This window comes from Humulus lupulus, chromosome 9 (genome assembly GCF_963169125.1).
Source record: "Humulus lupulus chromosome 9, drHumLupu1.1, whole genome shotgun sequence".
NCBI classification, from domain to species: Eukaryota; Viridiplantae; Streptophyta; class Magnoliopsida; order Rosales; family Cannabaceae; genus Humulus; species Humulus lupulus.
In genome coordinates this window covers 122,905,566-122,925,140 of record NC_084801.1, presented here as the reverse complement: position 1 = coordinate 122,925,140, position 19,575 = coordinate 122,905,566, and the positions used below count along the sequence as shown (strand labels likewise).

The 19,575-nt window shown below is 34.9% G+C and overlaps 1 long non-coding RNA gene across 9 annotated transcripts; it reads left to right on the top strand.

Moving 5' to 3' along the window:
• Window positions 1-12,462: 12,462 nt before the first annotated feature.
• On the top strand, window positions 12,463-17,665 carry LOC133802245 (uncharacterized). 9 transcript variants are annotated; one of them, XR_009877216.1, is made up of 12 exons: window positions 12,464-12,718; window positions 12,820-12,889; window positions 13,925-14,163; window positions 14,285-15,082; window positions 15,172-15,309; window positions 15,399-16,126; window positions 16,208-16,292; window positions 16,380-16,464; window positions 16,551-16,665; window positions 16,771-16,886; window positions 16,976-17,150; window positions 17,231-17,665. It is a non-coding gene; the product is annotated as an uncharacterized LOC133802245 (long non-coding RNA). The 9 variants fall into 9 exon arrangements; XR_009877215.1 differs by having other exon boundaries at window positions 12,465-12,718; window positions 13,930-14,007; window positions 14,119-14,163; window positions 16,551-16,886; XR_009877214.1 differs by having other exon boundaries at window positions 12,465-12,718; window positions 13,930-14,007; window positions 14,114-14,163; window positions 16,551-16,886.
• Window positions 17,666-19,575: the final 1,910 nt, after the last annotated feature.

Genomic DNA, 19,575 nt, shown 5'->3' with positions numbered 1-19,575 from the left:
ATCAAATTACTCTCAATCACATGAGTTACAAATTATATATAGCTGCTGAAAGTTTGGTCATATTGACAAAATTTTATCAATTAGGATACAAAATATCTATGTTTTCAAAATACAGGATACCATATGAGCATTATTGAAAACAGAGGGTACCAGAATGATACTTTGCAAAAACAAAGGGTACCAAAAGAGCAAATTCCTATATTAGAAAGAGATCTGTAACTTCTATTTTACAAGGTGTCCCCAGAAAATTCTTGGATCATAGCCAAAATTAAGGTTTAAGTTTCAGACTGGGATGGAGACAAGCCAAATCAAAACATGACTTAAACGAAAAATGTTAGTGTGAGGGTATTTTTTCCTCAAATTGATTACTTTCCATTTATAAGTATTATTGATAAGTACAATTTTAATTATATATTATTAATTTCCTTAAGCTTAGAATTGTTAGTTTTTAGTTATATTATGATTTTAATTTTATTTTTGGTATTTTGTGATTTTTTGGATAAAAAAATTAATAGTAAAAATACACATTAATTAATATAAAAATAAATTGAGTTTGATTTTATATATTTCTTATTTGGAAAATTTTAATTTTGATTTGATTTATTTGGTTTTATAAAGAAAATAAAGAGTTGGAGGAGCCTGAACTTGAGTCAGAGCTGAAGCTGAAGCTGAAACTTCATGAGTGATTTTGACATTATTTCTGCCATAATTTAGAAATTCTTGCAGAAATAAAAGTTGAAGACCTTTTTCTTATATTTCCAAATCATATTGAATCGTCCAATTATGAGTTATATCATAAAAGCTATTGCTAAAATACGATTAGTTGCGTTGGAAAAATCAGTTTCTTGAGGAATACGAAAATAACAAATTCAAACTTCAATTTTGGACCAAATTGTGAGATATTTTTACTCCAAATTCGAAAATTGGAGATATCACATCAATATTAAAAGCAAATTAATATCTATTCATTTAATTTTAAGTTTTAGATTTTAAATTTTAAATTTTATTTTGATTAGTTTTAGTTAGTATGTGACTATTATAAATAGAGGTATGTCTCTATTTGACACTACACTCTTTACTCTCTGTCTTCTAGAGAGGCATTATCTTCTACTCTTTTTCTTTTAGTAAATTTAGTTCTAATTGTTGTGTTTATTTTTAAGAGTGATTTCAAAGCCCTAAATATGATTTCTTGGTCTTAATAATTTTCATTAAACTTTTATTCCCTTGTATTAAATTGCTTCTATTCTTCTGTGCTAAATGTTATGATTAATGTCATATTTTGCATTATTCTAATGTCATTTTAGGATTGCTATTCACCTAATAGTTTAAGATTCTAAGTAGAGTGAAAAATTGCAATTAAGTATTGTGACTGGTATTTTAATTGTGATGAAGAATAGAACTTATAGGTTAAATGAATTGCATGCTTAATGATTTTTTTGCCTAGATTAACTTGTTTCCACTGAATGTAATGTTTTTCCTGGGTTAAATAGATCGCATGCTTAATGGGTTTATTTCTTGGTAAGAATGATCAATATAATTAAATTTGGTACGGCATACGACACACATCAATTATTAAAGACTTGTATATAAATGTTGGAAAGAGTGTGACAAATCACGTGATTAATAATGGGAAAATAAGTATTTGTTTATATGCTGGGAAACACTAAAATGTGTGTTTCACTAAAGCAGATAGTTAAAGGATTGCCTGCAGGAAGCGAAGCAGAGGCAGAGGCAGAGGCCTTTGCACGAAGAATACCAACTCGAATAGGCTCGGGCGGAGTCGGTTGTATTTGGCAGGAAACGAAATCTAGGGTGGACACGCGAACCAATAACAATAAGTCTTTCTTAACCCTTTATTCCACTCCTTGGCTATAAACTCGTAGCAAAGGGACTTTTTTTTCTGGTCTTGACTATACTGTTACTCTATCAAAATATAGATTAAGAACTGACTTAAGCATCAGAGAGTTTTCTTGCAGGTACCCAACATTAGTTCTTGTCAAAGACAATTCTTTCCAAAGATTGTTCGTGTCAAAGATCAATTGAGCAAGAAGCTTTTCCCAAAATTTGAATAAGTCAGCACAGAGGTAAAGACAAAGGATGTTAAAGTGAAAACATAGAGAGAGAGAACCGTACCCAGAGTTTCCATTTTTGTAAATTCCACGTGCTCGGGAAAATCGACCCGAACATTTGGCGGCGTTTGTGGGAAACTGAAACGTAACTTTTTTATTTCATTGTTTTCTTGAACCTTTTTGTTACAGGAAAGACCAAAGACACAAGAAGAAAGGAGTTGAAATCCATGCCACAAAGAAAAGAAGGAGCGAAAAAGTAAGCGAGCGATCCATCAGCACAAAATGATTTCTCACGAGAGATCCATAAGTTGATGGAGTACATGAAGACAATCAAAATGAGTGTAGGTGAAACATACAAGGAATTGGCGGTTCAACATGAGTGCACCATGGTGAATCTCACCGAAAAGCATGACCAAATTGAATAAGAAATGGCTCGAAGGCAAGAAAAGATGGCAGAGGAAATGGCTCGCTTAAGAAAGGAAGTAGATGCAAACAATAGAAGGAAAAAAGAACATGAGAAAATATGAGGGCACCCCTCAAATGAGTCAAACCGTAGAAGAACAAGGAGAAACCAACAATGAAGGAGCAGAGAAATATGGTGAAAGCGATGCCTAGGAGCCTCATGGCAGAGATAAAGAAAATAATGATGGATCGAGAATTAAGAAGATGGATGCCATAGTACCTCAAAAGCCAGCGAGGTCAGAACCAAACTCAGAGGTACTCGCTGATTGGAAATAGCAAATGATGAAAGAAAATCTAGAAAAGATGGCGGACAACCAACTTCCAAGCACCGTAGAGTGGGACTCAGCATCCATCAGATGCATTTACAAGTCCCCAATTGCATATTGGATCACCAACGAACCAAAACCTAAAGACTTTGTTCTCCTAAACTTCACGTTGTTTGATGGGAACTCAGATCTAGTTGACCACATCTTGTAGTTCCAACAGATGATGGCCATGGAGACTAAGAATGAGGTGATTCCTTGCAAAGTGTTCTCCACTACCCTGGCCAGGTTGGCCTTGTTGTGGTTTAGGCAACTTAAACCATAGTCCATTAACTCATTTTAAGAGTTGGGAGCTCAGTTCGTGCTTCAGTATGAAGGCAACACTGAGATGCAGAAGACGATGGATGATATGTACGCCATCAAGCAAGGGATTAGTGAACATCCTAAAGATTACCTAAAAAGATACATGAAATTGTCCATTAGATAATTAATGTGGATAAGAGGACAACAATTAGGCTATTTCGAGAAAGCCTACAGAAAGGATCATTTTTGTGTGAGCAACTTTACTTACAACCTCTTAGAGACTTAACCGAGATCCAAATTATAGACAAAGGAGATTTTAGAATCTTAGAGATCCAGAGGAAGAGGCGAAGGGCGTCGCACTAATATCCTTTCCGAGGACAGAAAGTTAGCAAAGGAACGGAGCAAGTACGAAAAGAATGGGGGATTTCTCGCAAAGATCAGATTACCAACAGTCCCAAGCATGAGAGAAGAGACAAAGGTTCACCTATCCACTCTTAGAATGCAATACTACCATCAAACTGATTTACTTGGAGAATAAAGCAAAGCCCATTTGGCGCGAGCCAAACAAAATCAGCACACCGATGGAGAGAAGAGATTAAACCAAATATTGCATAAATCATAAAGATATAGGCCACGTGACCAATGCATGACATGCTCTACAAAACCAGATCCAACACATGTGTGTCAAGGAGGGTTGACGCAATATGCCAAGAAGTCAGTCAAAGCTCAAGTATCACCTTACACCGTAGCAGCAAGATCAACCCCATCCAGTACGACAGTCACCGTGACAGAAGCTGGGGCACCATCTACTTCCAATGGGAAGCAAATTTTGAAACAGATCCCAATGATACTAGGAGCTACAGATCCTACCATTCAGAAGGAAAACCTCACCAACTTAGAGAAAAGAATGATAGAGCGAGTGAAGAGAATGAGATATTTTCAGGATGTGGTCAATTTCATCATGCCCGAGGATAGATACTTTCCAGCAGCACAGATAACATTCACATAAGAAGACCTCAAGAAAGTTAGCTTACCACATGATGACACTCTAGTAATTCAATTACAAGTGGGGGATTGTCAGCTGGGGCGAATGCTGACGTGATGTGTCTAGAAGCCCTACAGAAGATGGTCATAGAAAAATCTCATATACGACCATCCACTATACTAGTTTTGTCCTTTAGTAGCACCTGAGTGTATCCATGAGGAGTAATAAAGTTGTCGATGACAGCTGCAAAATGAACTCTGAAGGTGGATTTTATCATAATGGATCCACACTCAGGGTATAACACCCTTATGGGCTGGGGATGGACACACAGAATGCAAGTCGTGGTATCTACACTACATCAAGTGATGTGATCCCCAGATGGCAAATACACTATTGACATCAAGGGATGTCAAAAGCAGGCAAAGAAGTGTTGTACCTTAATGAAGGAATTCAACAGTATCAGTGTGACCCTCATGTAGAGGAAGAAAACCCCAAATAGCAATTAGAGGGCAAACTACCAGCATATTTGTGGATTTTAAAGACGGAGGAAGAATGTCATGCACAACAAAGTACTATAGATGAGTTAGAAGAGGTGGTCTTAGATCCGACAGAACCAAGTAAAATTGTGATGGTACAAGCCCACATGGAAGAAAGCGAGAAGCAGAGACTAATGACTCTATTAAGGCAACATAAGACCACATTCACAAGGACTCCGAAGATATGCCTGGAATAGACCCCGAAGTGATGACGCACAAACTTAATTTATCAAAAAATTACCCGATGGTTAAGCAAAAAGCCAAACGGTTCACCCCAGAGATGAAGTGGACATGTTGTTATAGGAAGGATTTGTTGAAGAGTGCCAATATCCATGATGGATTTCGAACCCGGTGGTCATGCCCAAGAAAAATGGGAAGAAGCGTGTGCACTTAGATTTTACGAATCTAAAAAAAGTCTGCCCCAAGGATAGCTTTCTGCTGCCAAAGAGAGATCAAATGATTGATGCTACCTCAGGGTATGAAAGGATGATCTTCCTAGATTCTTATTCAGGCTATAAATAGATTCCAGTGGCTCTAGAAGATAGAATACACACAATATTTACTACGGAGAGAAGCTTGTGCTGTTACAGAGTGATGCCCTTTGGATAGAAGCACACTGGAGCAACGTATCATAGCCTAATGAATAAGGTCTTCGTTGACTAGCAAGGTAAAATCATGGAAGTTTATATTGATGACATGGTAGTAAAGTCGAAAAGGATGGAAGACCACATTGGGCATCTTTCTGAGTGCTTCGTCGTGTTAGACAAATATCAAATGAAGTTGAACCCTATGTAATGAGCCTTTGGGGTAACATCGTGATAGTTCCTAGAGCATATCTGTAACGACCCCAAATTCATTAATGAGGCTTAAGGGTCTTGATTAGTGTGTTGGGAGGGCATAATTGGGTTAAATGTGATTTGAATGATTTTATTGATTTAAATGCATAATTATATGATTAATAATGCTTGCATGATTATATTGGTGTTAATGTGATATATATATGGTATTTGTGAGAACCACATTATTATGTGGGTAGGTTTGCAGAGCACGACTCGAGGCGATCCTAGGGCTAGATAGCGGGAAAAGTCACAATGGGGCTTAGCAGTTGACTTTGGATAAGTCAGGGGTATTTTAGGTATCGGGTAGTTATTTAGACTATCGGGTTATGAAAATAAATATATGGAGATATATTTGAGGTTAGTAAGTCTAGGCGGGAATATTGGGGAATTTTACCGATTTGCCCTCAGGGACGTTTCCGGCACCCCAAGCCTCAGGATTGACTTAATGGGATAAGGATAGGCTAAAGTTAAAGGAAAACAATAGAACAAAGATTAGACCGACCCATTATTCTCAGCCTTATCTCTCTATTCTCTCTCAAGGGAACAAGGAAAAAACACAAGGAAACAGAGGAAATTTGGAGGATTTGAGTTGGGATTTCGGAGAATTGAAGGTGGGATTTAGCTAATTAACTTAAGGATTGTCCAAGGAACATAACCAGGACTAAGGTAAGCATTGAATTTCCTTCTTTGTGGTTAGAAATTCTGAGTTTTGGCTGGGTATTGAGATAATTGTGATTTTGATGTTTAAAGGCAGAATTAAGATGGAAAGCTTGGGAATTAACTTGGATTTTTCTTGGAGAAGTGGTTCAGTAGAAGAGGTAAGCTTCAATTTGTGGTTTAGAGGTTTCAATCTGAGTTTGTATAGCTGGTTTTAGTGTTTGAAGTTCTTGAGTTTCAGAAATTGAAAATGGGATTCTAGTAGGTTTTTGGGCTGGATTTCTGTTGGGATGTGTTGTTAGAATCATGATAAAAGTGTTGTGATTAATGGGTTTTAAATTAGGGAGCTTTGGGATGATTTTGGGAAAGGTTTAGGTGTTGAAAATTGTGGAATTTCTGGGCACGAAGGGAAGGGTCACGGCTCTGTTCTAGAGCGCTACGGCCCTAGGATGAAGATGAGCCAGGAGGGCTCAGCCAGGGGTGAGCGCCGCAGCGCCCAAAGCAAGGGCTGCGGTGCGTGTCTTCTTCCAGGGAGGCCTTAGGTTTTATTTTAGGGCAGGGCCGCGGCTAGGCTTCAAGGGCCGCAGCCCTTAGATGCATACTTGAACGTTTAGGGTTTTAAAGCACGAGAATCTAGCCTAGAGTGCTCGGGATCAATTTCACCACCGTGCTTGGTGGAATTTGGATTCCCGAAAGTTAGTTTTGTATCCGAAAACCCTTATTTGAATATTAATGGAACCCTACATCTTGGTTGTGACTAGGTGATAAAAGCTAGGGCTCGGGAACGGATCGTGCTTGAGGAGCGTTGCTCGTAATCAGTAACCGCAAAGATCAAAGGTAAGAAAACTGCACCAGGTTGTATATCTGTAATGGGACTAAGGGTTCCCTATTGTGTATGCTTGAAAGGATGGTATTATGCCATGTAAGCTAATCAGTGAACCAACGGCCTAAGTGTGCCAAGGGTTACACTAGCGCACAAGGCGCGGCTTGGCCACTGGTAGTCGAGGACAGCTTAATATGCACTGAGCTCGGTTTAAGCAGGCCAGAGTCAGTGGGATAAACAGAGGGTGCGGCCTAAGTTGTCAGCCCTGATTATTATGTGATATGAATGTTATAAGTGATTGATTGCATCCACGATTCTGAATAGATGCTGAATGATTAATGTGGATTATTTGATGAGAGTTCATGCTTAGTGAATTTACTATCTGTTATTATTGTTTGTGTTGCACATCATGTTTTCTTGCTGGGCCTTGGCTCACGGGTGCTTCGTGGTGCAGGTAAAGGCAAGGGTAAACTTGATCAACCTTGATTTGGAGAGCTCTGTGAGTGGAATGTACATGGTCAGCTGCTCAGCCGCCACGGTTGAGGTTTAGGCAAGGACGCGAGACCCATAAATTGTTTATTTTGCCTTAGTATGGCTGACAGTTGTCTGTACTTTTGGGAGTTTGTAATCCAACTTTTAAACTCTGTTTCTTTTGGGATCCCATGTATATAACTGCTTAATTATATAAAGTGAAACTTTTGAGACCAAAACCTTTTTAACCCTAGCTCATACATGTTTAGTGACACGTTTTTAAATTAATGACTTGATTAGCAAGTCTTGCACCTTTATAAGTACACAGTGTAGCGGTCTTGGCTATCCAGAGCGTTACAACAAAATATTAAATACGTACAAAAGATAACAGTGAAAATAGTTGCACTCAGCCGCTTCATTTTGAAGATGTCATATAAGTGCCAACCATTCTTCCAATGTATAAAGAAAAACTCAAAAGCTATGTGGGGGCCAGAGCAGAACAGTGCCTTCGCACACTTGAAGGAGTTGTTACGGTTTATGCCCTAAAAGCATGTGAAAAGACTTTTTATTAATTTAAATAAAAGTACAATTTTATTATATTTAAATGTTATAATTATTGTTTGAATAATTTGTATAAATATCATAAAATTCCATATTCACTTATGAGAATATGATCTTGTATTAGTACGACAGAATAAGATCGTATACAATCAATAAACTAGTCAGTAACATATTAAAGTAAGGAATCTTTAATGAATGGTTACTAGTACAGTTTACTAAGCATATGAGATGCAAGTAGTCTAGATTCGGATTACTGATGTGGATAGAAATCTTGGTAAAGGTGATGTATATAATAGTGATTATATATGACAGGACCAATTTGAATTAACTATCTTTATAAACTTACATTTTGCCATAAAGATTTAATTCTTATCATAATAGATGATCATTTGTAGATTATTCTAAATCCTGAGTAGTCATGAACTCATGTTCGTGTTTATTGGATCTTTTGATTCATTCGTTAAGGTCTCTTAATATAATGAGGCTAGTGACTTTTGTTTTGGAGATTCAATATCATGAATGGTTGAGAACATGATATTACAATAATGGAATCCATGCTTTCCTAACAGACCGAATATTGGTTCCTAAAGGGTTAATTCTATAACTGAATAGTTATTCAACTCAAATCTATTATATGATTATTATGGATTAATTATTCGCTAGTGAATTAGTAGTACTTAAGGTACAAGAGGTAATTAAAAGAATAAAACATTAATTTTGATCAACTCTAATTAACGAGCCAATAAATGGAGGATAGAACTACATTTATTGTTTATATCAATGGACTACAAGAGAAAACTCTGTAAATATAATTCTATAAATACTTATAGTGCAATTCCATATTTATAGTGGAGTAATCATATAATTAATAAATAAGATTATTGAATTAAAATGTTTAATTAATAATCTGGTTTATTGGAGTTTCGTATTATAGGTTCATGGTCTCAGGTCTGTCCAACACTGTCAAGGGTAAGGATGTCACAAGGAAGATTAATAAGGAAAATGACTAAATTACAAATGAATTAATTTTCTAGGGCATGGAAATAATTATGTGATAATTATGAACAATTGATTAATTGTGAATTAATTAATTAACTATTTATTTTTTATTTGAAAATTTTTATATTAGTTGAAATAAATATTAATGATTTTTGGATTAATATTTTGGAGAGTTTAATTATTATCTTATTATAAGAATTTTTTTTTAAATTGATAGTTTTTAAGATAAAGTTAATTATGAATTAACTGATATTTATTTTCTGATAAATATCTTGCCTTAAAATTAATTAAACAAACAAATAAGAAAATTGGGGATACACATAAAGTGGCACACACCACTCACAGTATCTGACAATGATTGGTGCCACTCACATGTGCCACATCCCTCGGATTTGATTTTTGAATTTTAAATTAATTTTTTTATTTAATTATTTAACTATTCTTTTTAAATATGATTTAAATTAAATAATTAAAATAGTTGTAACTGATTAGTTTTAATTTAATTAAATAAAGATTAATAAAATAGTTTATCAAACTCTCTCAAAAGAAAGAAACCATAGAATTTTATATACCTGAAATTCTAGAAGTTTCCATAGCCTCTCTCTTTTCAAACATCTCTAGATCTCATGTTTTGAGTATATCTAGAGAGCCTAAATCAACATGTGAATCCTATGTGCCCACACATGCCCTTGTGTATTAGAGGAACGACTTGGAAGACTAAGGTGTGAGCTTTCATAAGGATAGGAAGATCATTGATTTTACTAAAAGACTCAATGTCACTTGATAGGCTATGAGAGATAATCTCTATTCCTTATATGTGTTAATTTAATATATATATATATGTATGTATGATCCTAGCTGGTATTAATAATTTAGGAAAATCCCCTCCCTATACATTTCACTACGTATTTTGATATATTTCTAATTTAATACCAACAGGAGTGCCTCAGTTCGCCACCAATACTAAGTGCGTCATTGCCCGATGAAGAATTGTATGTGTACTTAGCAATGTCAAAGGCTGCAGTGAGCTCGATTTATTTAGAGAAAAAAATGGCAGGCAAAGACTGATATCTACATGAATAAGATGCTACTCGATACAGTACAATGGAGAAACTCATCTTGGCGGTGGTAATGTCCAAGAAGCGGTTGAAGAAATACTTCAAGAGCCATACGATTGTGGTCTTGACAGATTTTCCCCTAAAACAAGTCTTCTCAAGGCATATTTATCTGGACGAATGGCTAAATGAGAAATTGAGTTGGGCGCATACGATATTAAGTATATGCCCAAGAAGGCAAGAAAGGGAGAGGTACTAGCAGATTTCATCGTAGAAATTAACTCTTTTGAGCCTGAAAAGCTAGAAGAAATGCATATGCAGGAGCAGGACTAGATTTGGACATTGAGTACTAACGGATCATCCAATGCCCAGGGATCTGGGATTGGCGTCGTACTTGAAGCACCATCGGGACTATGAATAGGGGAAGGTCTGAGGTTGGAATAGCCAAAAACCAACAATAAAGAAAAATACGAAGCTTTGGTGTACAAGCTCAAACTAGCGAAAGCCTTAGGAATAACAAAGATACAAATAAGAGTGGACTCCATCTAGAGATTGTGCTGTATGGGAAAGACTTTTTTTCAAAAGGTAAATATATATACATTTATTTATTTATACATTCAAGGGACATTATCAATATAATTAACTATTTTAATCATTGAAAAATAGGTTGTTGAACCTTCATAATCACATACTAGTTCGTCTAGCCATTTTAAACTACGAATTCAAGCAGTCTATATATTAGACTGAACTCGATTAGTTAACAAGGTATATATGTCATTAAAAATAATCACCGCATTATTATATATTTAGTTACATTTATTTTATTATTAATTATTTGAAAAATATATAGGTGGCCTAAAGATTAGGGACTGTGTGTTAGTCAGGCCCAAGTGGAATTGGATCCTCAAATAGTTCAACAGCAAGCCCAAGAGTGGATACAAACCTCAACTCAGGAGGCCCAAGAACAAGAAGTAGCGGACCCAAAATTGCATCAAGGGAAAGGGAACATTCAAGAGGTTGCCATAGTTGCTGAAGCCGAGAAAGAAGAAACCAGAGGAGAGTTTGGGCGTGGCTGGGCTAAGGAAACGCGTGAAGCGAAGTTGGCTAAGAAAATTTGTGCTTGTAGAATTTCGTTAGGCTTTGGGGCCCTCGAGGTGTAACAGTTTGAGGGCATTGTGATAGTTGTAATTGCCTTTCTGTTTCAGATATTTGAGAATCATATAAATATGGGAGAAAAATTATATTCATGTTTTATGTTGAATTAAATTATCTGATTGGCTGGGGAGTTCGGCTCGGCACTGACTCTAAGAGTGCAAGCATTCTGATTTGGGTAATATAGTGCAGTGGGGTTTGGAAGAGAGAAAACTACGTATTGTTATTAGCTTCTTGCTGATCTTTGCCTTATGATTCTCATTTTCGAATCATGGTCACAAATGGTGCTATAATTATTATGGTAGCAGATGATTTCTTTGATATGAAAGGCTCTCAAATATCTGAATTAAAGAGCTTTACTAAAGCAGTTCAAAGGTATTGTTTATTTATATATTAAACTAATTTTACACGTTGCTTTTATTAAAAAATAAATATATATTTTACTATCTAGAGATATTGATTATAAATATTTCTAATATAAATTCTAATAATGATCTTGCAGGTGGGAAATGGCAACTAAGTACCTTGAAGAAGAAAAAAGTCATGACTTAACCAACTATCTAAGAGAAATAGTAAGCTGTTTAATTAAACAAATAAATTATTATGGTGTTGTTGGGTAATACTTAAAAATATAGTTTTTTATTTATTTAATTAAAAATTTAAAAATTAAATATAAAATATGTTTGGTAACTTTATTTTTATTTATTATTTTTTTAAATTTTAAAAATAAATTTTTTTCACTTTCAAAATATTTTTAAACAGTTTTCAATTTTTCTTTTCTTTTTTTCTTCTCTTCTTCAAATCAACACCTTATATTGTTAAACAAAAAATAAAAATAAAAGTTATCAAACGCATTTATTATTTTTTATTTTTAAAAACAAAAAACAAAAATAATTACCAAATATATTTTTATTTTTTAATAATAAAGAAATAAAAATAAAATTATATTTTTATTTTTGTGTTTAAAAAATTCAAAAACAAAATTTTTACCAAGCGGACTAAGTTTAACTACTTGCTTAGTACTTTATTACTCATGTTAAAATAATAAATTAGTAATATATATAGGGGATGATTTGGTCCCACCCTTGGCAAAACGGAATACGGAATGCATTCCATTAAAATCCAGTAGTCGTTGGATGTAAATCTAAGGGATGGGGTTAGTTATAGGTACATGGTAGGGAAATAGGGGTGCCTAGGTATTGGTTTAGTAAATAGAAAGGCAACCGATTGCAGCTTTAATATTAAAAAATTATGTAATCATTTTTTTGGTAAAAGAAAACTCAATTTTATCAAAAGTACCTGACACAGACGTGACAGATTTTTTAAAATCGCCTATCCACTTAACCCAATCACTCAAACCGCCCACGAACTGCCTTCAGTACTCCCATTTGTTTCCTTGGTCTTCATTTCTCTACAGCAAGTCGGTTGAGTTGCTCTTCATTTCTCTGCAACAAATCGATCGAGAAGATTTTAATTTTGCAAGGGGGTCTTCAGGAGGGTTGAAGAGGGAAATTTTTTGTAGATTTCCAAACTATACTTCAAGGTGTTTTTTCCATATTTCTTCGCTACTGCACCACCGTGTTCAATAATCCCATTTTCTCTCATTTTTATATTTTTTGTTACTCTTCATTTTGTTGTAACCAGTGGAAAAGAAGGTCTTTAATCGGAGTTCAAAGAGTGGACGATTTTTCAATCTATCCAAGTGTACTTTGAGGTATTTTTAAAATATTTCTCAATTTATTTTTCATTCGTGTTTTTAGGGTTTGAAATCACTTATTTCTTCCATTTATTTCATTGTTCTCATTTTTTAAAAGAATTTCTTGCATCGAAGGTCAAAGAGTGGAAGATTTTTTAATATATCCGAGTGTACTTTGAGGTATTTTAAAAATATTTCTCAATTTATTTTTCATTCGTGTTTGAAGGCTTTTAAATTGGTTATTTATTCCACTGATTTTGTTGTTCTCGTTTTTCGTTTGTGTCTCATTTTTTTGGTTTTTCTAAAGAAATTTAGAAATTGTTAGTGCCGAGTAAGTATCGATGTTCTTTTTCTTTGAAATTTGTATCTCTTCTCTGTCTTTTTCGTTGAAATTTGGTTTTGTGGTATGGACTATTCTTAGAATAAATGCGTTGGGTTAAAGAACATTATAAACAAGCAATTTGCCTTAATGTGTTTATATGTGCTTACTCGTTTTGTTTGGGTCGTTTGACATTCCTTTTTGGTCTGTTTATTGACTTAATTTTTGGTTCTGTGATATGTACTGTTATTAGAATAAATGTTTTGGGTTGCTTTCTGTGCCTTAGATGATTAGAACTATAAATAGATGAAGTTCTGTTTCTATGACTTTGTTTTAGGTGGCTTCAAAATATTTGTTATGTTTGGTCTTGATTTGTTCTTAAAATTTTAAGGTAGACCTACATCATTGTATTGTAAGCATGGACATGTTAATAGTGTCCTTGTTATTTTCTGTTTGTAAATATTGTTTAAAGAATTGGTTAGAATTATATACAATTGAGTTTACTTTGTCCCTAGGACTGTGAGTTGAATTATTCTATTTTTTTTATTTCTTCCATATTTATTTTTATATCACAGTGTAAATATCATGCACTACTTCTTTGAATCTATGTACTTAGTCGGATTAGCTTATATTTGCAATTAGGCATTCAATTAAAAATCCAGTATTATGTTATTAGATTTGGCATATTGATAAATCCTATTATGCATAATACGTCTGCCTACATGGCACCAAAGGGTAGGAAGAAGCGAAATTTGGATAGCGATAACATGGTGATCAATCCAAAGAAGGACAATGCTGCCGCATGGCGGAACTTCTTGTAATATTCGGTTCTATTTCTGTTTTTATGCATTGCTTTTAATGGACATACGTATGCTGTAAAATTAAATTTAACTTTATAATTCACTTTTATTTATGCCGCAAAGCACAGTATAAAGATTATCGGGCTACACACAAAGAGAAGACAGATAGAGAGGTTGGTTTGTACTAATTCATATTACTCATTGTCATTGTCATTGTGTTTTATTTTTTGTTTTTTATCCAATTCTTGTCCTGTCTATACTGTTGCTAATGAAGTAATTAATTCTCATTTTCAGGCAAAGGATAATTTGCTTAAAGAATTTAAGGCAACGTCATTCATGGAGAAGGCACGGTGGAAAAGGGATGATCCGTACAGGAGGAAAAGGTCAGTAGAAAGGATATTTGTCCTAAGGAGAAGAAGCTGAAAGCTCGGGAGGAGAAAGATAAACACTCTGAAGTGGATGAGGAGGAGGGTACGTTGGAGGGGGATGAGTTACATCGAGTTTCTGGAAGATTCTCATTTGAAAGGGTGTCGCGCATTGTAAATTCGATAAGCATAGAGCATAAGGATGTTGCTCTCAATGCCGATTTCAGCACATTCCTAAGGGAGGAGGGCCCTTACATTGCACAAAGATAGTCAGTTATCTCATTGAGCATATTGACCCTACAACAAGCAGACTAGATTTTTTTGGCAGATCCATCCACTTGTGTGCTCGGCTGTTCTCCAATGTTTGGCTGTAAATGATGGTGAGGAACCTATGGTAATGGAGAGTGAAAAAGACATTCAGAGGTGGAGGAGTTGTTGGGGGCGGGAAGGTACACGATATCACTGACTTCTTTGGAGAAAGACTTGAAAGAGTCCACCGAAGCTAAAGCCCTCTTTCTGAAGGTTTGCACTAGTTGCCATCGGGTCTGTTCTATGCTCGAAGAGCGTCACTGACGTAAGCATCGGTTACCTTCACTCTTTGATAGAGACCAGTGGCATTTAAAAAAATAATTGGGCGTCTGTGGGGATTCGATACCTAATGAACTCACTAGATAGGCATCAGACTCACCATACAAAGAATGTTGGTGGCTACATAATTTTCTTGCAGGTGAGCTAATTCGTATTTGTTTATTTTTTGTTTTTTTGTTTTCTTTAAGTTGGTTTAATAATGAACTTGATGCTTTGTTCCTTTGCCAGCTTGTATATTTGACACATGTGGACTGGAGTAACGGTTTTGTAGACTGCACGGGTGCTCCAACCGACTTTTGGAATGCCAAGCAATGCAAGGCCATCTACCGTTGGATCCGTGACCACGATGGTCATTTGAGTGATTCGGTAAGTATATTTCCTTACTAGTCCTAGTACGTTTTGTTCTGATATATCTGGAATATGTTAATGATAATCTGAATTTAAATTTAATGTAGAGATCAAGTTGACAAAGACTCATGTTCTCCTTCCAAGTGTTGCACCAGAAACCTATGGAAAAGCTACAAATGAGGAAGTAATGCAAGCAATGGCCAAGGTGAAGGATGAGGTCAGCCGTGTCGACATAAAGGTCATGCACGCTCAGGAGATTTTTATGAAGGGAATGAGTTTTTTAGGAAGTGTGTTACAAAGTACTTTGGGAGAGAAGTTGTGGAGGAAGGAGTTAGAGAGAAGGAAGCTTCCATTGAGAAGAAGGAAGGTTATAAAGTGTCTCCTGTTCAACAGACTTTATCTTTTAAACGAGTCTTCTAAACCTATTGATTTGGATAGTGAGAAACACAAGCTATCTGGAGTGAAGGGGTGTCCGGAGCTGTTAGGGAAGTTTTGGGTGATCTTGGTAGAGATATAGCAAATATTGTACCATCGTTTGATGATTCTGATAAAATAATGGAGGAAAATATGGAAGAGGGGAAAGTGGAAAAGGGTATAGTGGCAGAGGATGATTTTCTTAATGTTGTGAGTTTTTGCCAAAAATAAAAACAACCCATAAGGAAGAAAAAGTGGAAGAAGTGGAGGAGGTTGTGAAAGATGATTTTGATTTGGAGTCTTTTGAGACATTTAAGGAGTTGAGAAGAATTGTGGTTGGGCCATTTAATGTGAAGAATAGAATGACCAATCAGATGTTCAAGTTTTTCCGCTTCATATTTTCAAGAATCTTGGACCAGAGGTAGTACGTGATGTTATAATATTTTTTTTAAGTTTCTAAAATGAGCTCATTGTCTCGTCATTTGATATTGTAATGATGCAGCTATATGTTAGCGAAGTTTGGAAAAGTTTAGGTGAGCAAATATGTGATGGGGAACTTGAGGCCAGAGGGCCAAGTCACTAAAAGTGTAAGTGTTTGGATCTTTTTATTACTCATTACTTTTTCATTTCTTAAGTACTATGTTTTTTATAATTTCGGTTGTTTGCACTTATAGGTTATTGATTGTAATGCACAAATCCTGAACTTTGAAGAAAGGAAGAAGGAAGGTCCAAGTCGAGTGTGGTTCATGCCAACATAATGTATTCACTAGTGTTGCTTACTTTACTAAAGTGTATGATCATTTGGGCTGAAAATAACTGGTTCAATTGTTGGTGTTGTTCTATAGAAGGAATAGCTAGGTGCCTCGATGAGTGTGGAAAGGATGACGAGGGAACAAGAGTGGTTGAAGTTTTACTACGATGAAGATTTTAAGGCATGCAAGAAGGAATTTTCAATCTGAAGTATTATTTCCTAATTTTAGTATCATGTAACACAAGTATATTTGCATTTGATTCGTTTGAATATGTATGTATTGCATAAGCTTGTCCCACTTTTCCAAACTTTAGGTGGCCACCATTGGTTCCTAGCCCACATCAATATGCAAACAGTGACTATAAATTTGATGGACTCTTTGTCAAGTGCGATGCACAAGGCCTCTCGACGTCGAGTTCGCACTAAAATGGTAAGTGGGTTTTGACTAGTAATAGTAATAGTAATATAAAATGCTTAGGTCTAAATCTTATATGTTGATCAATGTATATTTATGTGCAGCTTAAGACTGAATTAGTTATTTGCTCTGTCCAAACCCAAAAATATAAAATTTGAGAATTGCTTTATTGCCATGGGGAAGGGGAACTTGCCCCATCAACAGAATGGGGTTGATTGTGGGGTGTACTTGATGAAGTACATGGAATCTATCTTTTTGGGCAGGGAGCATGTGGATGAGGTAAATTTAGGTGCCTTTGTTTTGACATAAATGCCTTTGCTTTGAATTATATGTAATCGAAATCAATTTTTGTATGGCAGTTTCACCTAGAGGATGTATGATTAGAGTTAGCTACTAGGATTGTTAGCCATGCAAACAATAAGTATCGCCTGGGTGTGCAACATTGCTACAGCAAGGAATGAGCTGAAATCTTTGGGTCATCGTCAGCCATACTAAGTGCACCGGCAGCCGTAAAAAGTCCACCAAAGTATCCAGTAGATAAGCGTTTTACTACATCATAGTCTTGGTCGAAGAACATGTGGACGGGGTCCAAGACCTCGTCAAACTTCAAGGAGGCTTCAATTGACTCAGAAGTGATTATCATAGATTTACTTTGCAATTAGTCGTTATTTAGCAAACAACTACATAATTTTTTTAGATTACTAAGTTTATTTTATTTCTCTTGTATTTTGGAACAATTAAGTACATCATTTAGACGTCTTAAATACTCAGGAACAACTAATTTTCCTTTCAAATCAATTTTAATCTAGGAAGTATTTACTAAATAAAAATTCTCAAAAAGACTATATACCCTACACATATGATAATGGAATCAAATAAAAAGAGGTTTCTATTAACATGTAAACATAGAAAATAGTAATATTCAAACATGAGGATATGGCGTGAAGAGTAACTCATGAGAAAATTCGTTCGCAAAAAGTGTATTAGTTTTGAATTAAAAATTTATATCATTAAGAAACCAAGCAGAGTCCAAGGCATATAAAAAATTCCAATGACATGAGAGTGGTCATATAAGTACAAATCTAGAACATAATTATAATTTAACATTTGAAACACAATAATGAAATATCTATTACACAATAAAGCTAATCACAACCTTAATGCACGTCCAAAGGTCAATAGTTCAGTTTGCATAAAGACAGATTAATGGATGCTTGTTGACTTAAAATTTTCCATATAACAAATAATGAAACTATTATGATATACAACTTCCTAATAATTTTTTCCTTAATCTTGTTCTCGTGGTCCAATACCTTGACTTTGTTCAGCAACCCTGGGATAACCTCACCCGATCTTGTGTACATGGATGGATCCTTCAAACGAAAAAATTCACAGCTCAAACAGACATTCCTCTCTTTCCATGTATATGGAAAGTTATAAAGGAATTAAAAATGTACTCCACAGGTTTTTTATAATACAAATTATTTATTCTCGACTTACATAGTTAGGACATCCAAAGAATCGACACCCTGGATTAGCTTTACTCCATGACACCCTAACAATTAAGGGATCTCCACAGTAGCATTTGGGATTTCCGACCTTGTTGTTGTTTGATGTTGAGGCTTCATTATCACTGCCATAATATGATTCTCCACCAATGTTTACTATCTCCTTTGTGGTCTTTTTAGGTTTAGATTATTTGAGAGCTTGGCTTATTGAGAGGTTTCCTTGGTTGAGAAAAAGAACATATGCATAAATAAAAATAGATAAAATGGAACAATCCATGTATGTAGCGCGAAAGTGAAAAAAAATATATTTTCAACTTCCCACCGTCGAATAGTACATTGATAATTTCAAATAGTACAAATGACATGACTGGATACTTACAATCACTATGTAGACACCATTGGAATAGCAAATCCCTATGGATGTCTCAACCAAGCTATGGAAGAGTTAACCTAACATTATAGGGCATGGCTGGACAATGCCTTCTGCAGTTCGTATTATGTCACATCAAGTACGGATAAGACATTTTCTTTATGTTACATCAAGTACGAAAGTCAATTTTTGGTTTACTAATACCCATTAAAAGTGTTAATTTAATCTACCTCTTTACAAGAGAAAAGGAAAAACTAATTTATGAGAGATTAAAATACCTACTAAATATTGATCTCTCACTTATGTCATTGAATGAGCATATAACTAAATATTAAAAAATATGCTAAAAATCTTGTACTAGTTCAGTCTTCATGTGCAACACATTGAAACTTTGGACGTACACATGTCATTCAGCAGTAAAAGGAGGAACATATGTACCAATTTATTAACACATAAAATCATATGCTTGATCTAAAATTTGACATTACTATTTATATAATCATTCATAAATCTTAGTAAAAATATTCATAAGTTACAAATCTTAGTCAATTGAAAACAAATAAAAAAAACATAATTTGGCTGCTAAGTTTGACATCATTTTTTATTAATAAGTTATAAATCTTAGTCATAATATTAATAATGTATAAATCTTACTAAACATATTAAACATATTGTGCTTCATCTTAAGTGTGACATTATTTTTAATTAACCAAGTGGATTATCTTAGTCATAATATGACTAAGTTATAAATCTTAGCCACTAGTTACTCGTTCTAAGTGTCTAGGGAACTAGTAAGTGTGAGATTAGTACACCGTTAGTTGTTTCG